General features: G+C 47.9%; 1 pseudogene; it reads left to right on the top strand.

Annotated features, from left to right (window-relative positions):
• The first annotated feature begins 777 nt into the window (after nucleotides 1-777).
• LOC119334101 overlaps nucleotides 778-6,645 on the top strand; it is a 110,678-nt pseudogene continuing 104,810 nt past the window's right edge.

Raw genomic sequence — 6,645 nt, 5'->3', positions numbered from 1 at the left:
CGATCCCACGCCCGCTTCTGACCGCCCTAACCCACCAAAACCTGTCACCCGTCCATCCCGCTCTTTCCTTCCGATGCACGCGCTGCTTACCGCGCCGCATTCATGTTGGGCAAGAGTATGTGGGGGCCGGCATTGATGTCGCGATGTGACCGGAGGGAGGGAGGGCGGCGCCGACCGATGTGACCTCTCGGAAGCCGCCGCTTGAAGGCTGGGCCAGGTCTATGCCGGCATCGACGTGAAATTTGAGGAGTAGATGGAGCTGATGCTCCGTCGCTCCGTCGTCCACATAAACGGCTCGGCTCCGCCCCTGGGGCCGCTCCTCCCCGTGAAGCCGGAGACAGCATCCCTTCCACACTCTCCGCCGCTACGCAGCCGTGGCATCCAAATAAGAGGCAACATGAAGGAAGAGTGGCTCTCGGCGCCGCCCCGGTGCGTCAAGGAGGAGCAGCTCTCGGCGCCGCCCCGACGCGTCGTGAAGGAGGAGCACCGCTTGCCGCGCGCAGCCCCTGCCCAAGGCGCGCAGTAGCATTTTGCACTACCTCGACAGGTGCGGCTCTTCGTCATAGTCCCGAAGCGCCATGACGGCGCAGGAGTACGCCGACCGGGAGCAGCGCCAGTGGTACAACCGCAACGCCTCGTGACGATCAAAGTTCATGGACTCATGCGTTCCGCCACCACACATCCTGGCTGACCCGGACCTGGCATACGTTTGGGCCCTGGACCGCTCCGTGATGACATCGGAGACGGCCAAGCCCGTCTCGCCACCTCGACGGCGAGATGGCCAGGTACGGCGAGGAAATGTCCCTCGCAGAGATCGCCGTCGCCAATGATGCATCCTCCAACGACCGCCGCCCATTCCCACAACCCACACCCTCGGTGGCCGCGGCGACATTGTGCACGGCGTAGGAGGAGGCGGAGAGGATCATCTGCGAGCGTCAGACGGCCGCCGGGAAGCGTTGCCGCGACGCCACCACCTTCCGCCGCCCCAAGCCTGATGACGACGGCTCCGATGCCGGGTCGGGTCACGATGACAGAGGGGGAGCCGCTGGCCAGCCCGACATGGCTTACGAGATCACCGTGAAGTATATGATAGTTTAGGGTTTTATTTTTAGGTTTTTAGTTCACTGGATGAAATATCGTCAGGTTTAATGTACAAATTATCCTAGTTTCAATGAAATCCACCGTGTTTATATCAAAATTCATCTGGTTTGATCAAATTTCGCCCGGTTGATTCGAGTTGTTGTGAAAATGTATGCTGCTATGATTGGATGGCTGCCTCCCTCATCTGTGTCCGTGGATTGGCCTCCCCTGTCCGCGGATGGATGCGGGAGGAAATTTCCGGGTTACGGTTGGAGAAGCCCTTACACAATATCATCATGAAATCACATCCATGAAAGTCGTCGCTAAAAAATCGATGCTCCAAAGTGCGTTCGAAAGTACAATTTTTGGATCATTGATTTATGCTTTTTCTTTGACTTCCGTGAATGTGATTTCATGATGAAACTTTGCAACCACCCAAAACATTCCTAATGTTTGCTAATTTTTTTTAAGTTTGTTATCATTTTTGTGAATTCACTGCTCATCCAAAAGCATATGAGCTCGAGAGCATATACTCCGTGTTCAACTTTTTTTTTTTGACTATGTACTCCGTGTCCAACTTTCTTTCTCCTTTCTCAGCAAACTTAGTTACACCAAGCTCTGATCAGATCGGCGGAGGAACCTACGCTGTTTTGTGACGGGAGTGAAAGTATCTCTCCGAGTGAAGCAAAGTCTTTAGATAAAGTACTCCAGTAAAATGCACTTAATTAATCCAGTGACAGTGCGGTGAATGTGTTCGCTCTTGAACACATGCACACCTGTGTAGCTCGTGTATACATATGGGCCATGAAAATGGCGTTCCTGTCAGATTTTTGTGCAATGAAAATGACAATATCATCAGAATAATTTGCCATAAGCGAGACTGGAAACATGGCATTGAAAGATAAGATAGGTCAATTCGGCTTCGTCGGCTTTCCTCCTATCCATACACAATGCTGGCGATCGACATGGGCAAGTGGCTGTGCACCACAGAGAGGGAGGCGATTAGCAAGAGGCAGAAGATTCTTTTGTACTAGTACTCAAGAAGAAAATTACTAACAAGGATAATCGTTGGTGGGCCAAGACACAAAAGGACCAGTGCACCGAACAACAACCGTCGCCGTTGAAGAGAAACTTAGATTAGAAGGATCCGACCCGTAGACGTCGCTTCGTCACCTTCACAAGCTGGTCCATCATAACAGAATAGTGCAAATGTAGTTCAGTTGGGTCAACATGCAAAATCTAGTTTAAAATGTCACCTGAAATTTGTTATTATGCCGGATTGTATATCTTGCTAAAATTGGATTTTACTCAAAGCAATATAGATTAGCCATCATAATATTTTGTACTTAAATTTCAGTTAAATATCCATACATATATAAGCACATTAATTGGTAGTCCTAGTAGTGGTGCAATATAGTTAACATATTTGTTAGGTTTAGTCCTACATCAATTGTGGGAAGAGACAAAGCACGATTTATAAGGACGAGGGTGTCTCCTCCTATCATACTAATCTTTTGGGACAAAAGAGGGCCCAAGCCCTGATATAGGCCTGTGTTGCTCCCCTGTTGGAGCTAGTTGTTGGGCGAAGATCTTATTGAGCAGGCTCATCATGCATATGAGTCCGAAACGCTAGTTAGCGGACCTAGGATTGCGTAACAATTGATATAAGAGTTCAGATGTCCGGAATAAATCTTGATGACGGGTAATCGGTCATGGTTGGTTGGCTAGAAACATTGGTGTTAGCAGACTTATGATGACCTATGTATGAGGGTCTATGTTGCTCTTCGGTTGGGCCTAGTTGGTGGGCCAAGACACACATGACACATGGAGCAGACCCATGTCGTATGTGGGTTGAAAGGACTGGTTACCTGAATCGATATTGCGCGACATGTGCAACAACTATCTTTGTCAACAAGTTTATACGAAGCTTTCTCGCAAGAAAAATAAAAAAAAAAAGTTATACCAATCTCTGAGCCGACTGCGAGAGGAATCTCTGCAGTTTTGTGATGGGAGTAAAAGTATCTCTCCAATTGAAGCGAAGTCTCTATATTTGGATAGAAAAGTACTGCACAATCACTTGGTTAATCCAGTGACAATGTGGTGAATGCACGCATGAACACATGCATGCGCGTGTGCGTCAAGTCAGCACAAGGCACAGCCTACGTCCAAAAGCAGAATCAAAGCTGTTTTCACACTGAACCAGCAGAGACTGCATGCTGCCTAAAATAAAATAATAGAGAGTGTTCTAAGAAAAAATAAATTCGGGGGTAAAGTGAACGCTTTCACACCAGTCTGGAATTCATAATGGAAAATCTATCATTCAATCACTTCACTTAAGTAAACAAAATTAAGCATCTCATGCCCACCTTCTCTATTGGTCTCTTGGAGGAAAAGTCACACAACTAGAAGAATTGTTTAGTGTCTAGTCTACTTGTGTGCTGTAACTGGTCAAGTAGACTAATTTAGGGTTGGATGAATGATGATCTGGCGCTAGACCTGGCGAGGTCGTTGCCAGCATCGACCATTCTGGAGTCAAAGGCGTGCATGCGTGGCCTCGTATTGCCGGCCTAGCTCTCACCTACCGGCACTGGTGGAAAAACAGGCTTCCGTCCAGCCCCATAAGTCGCGAAGCTGTAGGAACCGCGACTAATGGGACCTTTAGTCGCGGTTCTGGAGGTGAACCGCGACCAAAGGCCTGGGCCCAGGGCGCTCGGTGGCCAGCTGGCGCACGTGAGGGTCTTTAGTCGCGGTTGGCCAGGACAACCGCGACTAAAGGCCTTCGGGCACCTTTAGTCACGGTTTGCCAGGCCAACCGCAACTAAAGCCCCTCCCCTATATATACCCATCCAGCAGCCAACACTTAGCCATTTGGAGCCATTCTCTTCACAAGTGGGTGTAGGTTTGCTTTTGGTTCCTCTTATGCACATAAGGTGTTTGATGAAATGCCCCAAGAGTATGAAACAAACATGACATGAAGTGTTGGAGCCACACTCCTCGATCGCGGTTAGCAACTTGATGAACCTTTGATGTGTCATTGATAAAATATGCATGTGTGCAGTTCATTGTTTAATTTATATTGTTTGTAGCTAGTTAGTTTAACAAATGCATGATGGTTAATTATATATTTTATATTATAATAATGCAGATGAATCGGCAATGGATGTACGGTAACCGACTCTCCGGCGAGTTCACTACGGGTTTGAAAGATTTCCTCGTAGTGGCTAATGCGAACAAGCATGGGGGTTTTGTTATCTGTCCATGTGTTATCTGTAAGAATCAGAAGGGTTACTCTTCCTCAAGAGATGTTCACATGCATCTGCTTCGGCACGGTTTCATGCCAAGCTATAATTGTTGGACCAAGCATGGAGAAAGAGGGGTTATAATGGAAGAAGATGAAGAAGGGGATGATTTCATCGATGAAAGCTATCTTGCTCATTTCGGTGATACTTTCATGGAGGATGCTGAAGGTGAAGGGGAAGGTGAAGAAGAGGCACGTGATGATCCCGTTGATGATCTTGGTCGGACCATTGCTGATGCACGGAGACGCTGCGAAACTGAAAAGGAGAGGGAGAATTTGGATCGCATGTTAGAGGATCACAGAAAGGCGCTGTACCCCGGATGCGATGATGGTCTGAAAAAGCTAGGCTGCACACTGGATTTGCTGAAATGGAAGGCAGAGGCAGGTGTAGCTGACTCGGCATTTGAAAACTTGCTGAAAATGTTGAAGAATATGTTTCCAAAGGATAACGAGTTGCCCGCCAGTACGTACGAAGCAAAGAAGGTTGTCTGCCCTCTAGGTTTAGAGGTTCTGAAGATACATGCATGCATCAACGACTGCATCCTCTACCGCGGTGAATACGAGAATTTGAATGAATGCTCGGTATGCACTGCATTGCGTTATAAGATCAGAGGCGATGACCCTGGTGACGATGTTGAGGGCCAGAAACCCAGGAAGAGGGTTCCCGCCAAGGTGATGTGGTATGCTCCTATAATACCACGGTTGAAACGTCTGTTCAGGAACAAAGAGCATGCCAAGTTGTTGCGATGGCACAAAGAGGACCGTAAGTCGGACGGGGAGTTGAGACACACCGTAGATGGAACGCAATGGAGAAAGATCGACAGATGGTTCAAAGATTTTGCAGCTGACGCAAGGAACATAAGATTTGCTCTAAGTACGGATGGCATGAATCCTTTTGGCGAGCAGAGCTCCAGCCATAGCACCTGGCCCGTGACTCTATGCATCTACAACCTTCCTCCTTGGTTGTGCATGAAGCGGAAGTTCATTATGATGCCAGTGCTCATCCAAGGTCCGAAGCAACCCGGCAACGACATCGATGTGTACCTAAGGCCATTAGTTGATGAACTTTTACAGCTGTGGGGTGGTGTCCGTGTGTGGGATGAGCACAAACAAGAGGAATTTGACCTACGAGCGTTGCTTTTCGTAACCATCAACGATTGGCCTGCTCTTAGTAACCTTTCGGGACTGTCAAATAAGGGATACAATGCATGCACGCACTGCTTACATGAGACTGAAAGTGTACATTTGCCAAATTTTAAGAAGAACGTGTACCTTGGGCATCGTCGATTTCTTCCGAAAATTCATCCAGTAAGAAAGAAAGGCAAGCATTACAACGGCAAGGCAGATCACCGGCCGAAGCCTGCGGAACGCACTGGTGCTAAGGTATTTGATATGGTCAAGGATTTGAAAGTCATCTTTGGAAAGGGTCCTGGCGGACAATCAGTTCCGAAGGGAGCTGACGGGCACGCAGCCATGTGGAAGAAGAAATCTATATTCTGGGAGCTAGAATATTGGAAAGTCCTAGATGTCCGCTCTGCAATCGACGTGATGCACGTTACGAAGAATATTTGCATGAACCTCCTAAGCTTCTTGGGCGTGTATGGGAAGACAAATGATACAAAGGAAGCACGGCAGGACCAGCAACGTTTGAAAGACCCTGATGACCGGCATCCGGAATGGTTTCAAGGTCGTGCCAGCTACGCTCTGACCAAAGAAGAGAAGGTCATCTTTTTTGAATGCCTGAGCAGTATGAAGGTACCGTCTGGATTCTCGTCCAATATAAAGGGAATAATAAACATGGCGGAGAAAAAGTTCCAAAACCTGAAGTCTCACAACTGCCACGTGATTATGACGCAATTGCTTCCGATTGCTTTGAGGGGGCTCCTGCCGGAAAATGTTCGAGTAGCCATTGTGAAGCTATGTGCATTCCTCAATGCAATCTCTCAGAAGGTAATCAATCCAGAAGTTCTACCACGGTTACAGAACGATGTGATCCAATGTCTTGTCAGTTTCGAGTTGGTGTTCCCGCCATCCTTCTTCAATATTATGACGCACCTCCTGGTTCACCTAGTCGAAGAGATTTTCGTTCTCGGTCCTGTATTTCTACACAATATGTTCCCCTTCGAGAGGTTCATGGGAGTATTAAAGAAATATGTTCGTAACCGTGCTAGGCCAGAAGGAAGCATCGCCAAGGGCTATGGAAATGAGGAGGTAATTGAGTTTTGTGTTGACTTTGTTCCTGACCTTAAGCCGATTGGTCTTCCTCG

Source organism: Triticum dicoccoides, chromosome 7A, assembly GCF_002162155.2.
Source record: "Triticum dicoccoides isolate Atlit2015 ecotype Zavitan chromosome 7A, WEW_v2.0, whole genome shotgun sequence".
In the NCBI taxonomy this organism is placed as follows: Eukaryota; Viridiplantae; Streptophyta; class Magnoliopsida; order Poales; family Poaceae; genus Triticum; species Triticum dicoccoides.
Note: the sequence above shows the minus strand (reverse complement) of the source record. Positions and strands in the feature narration are given on the sequence as shown.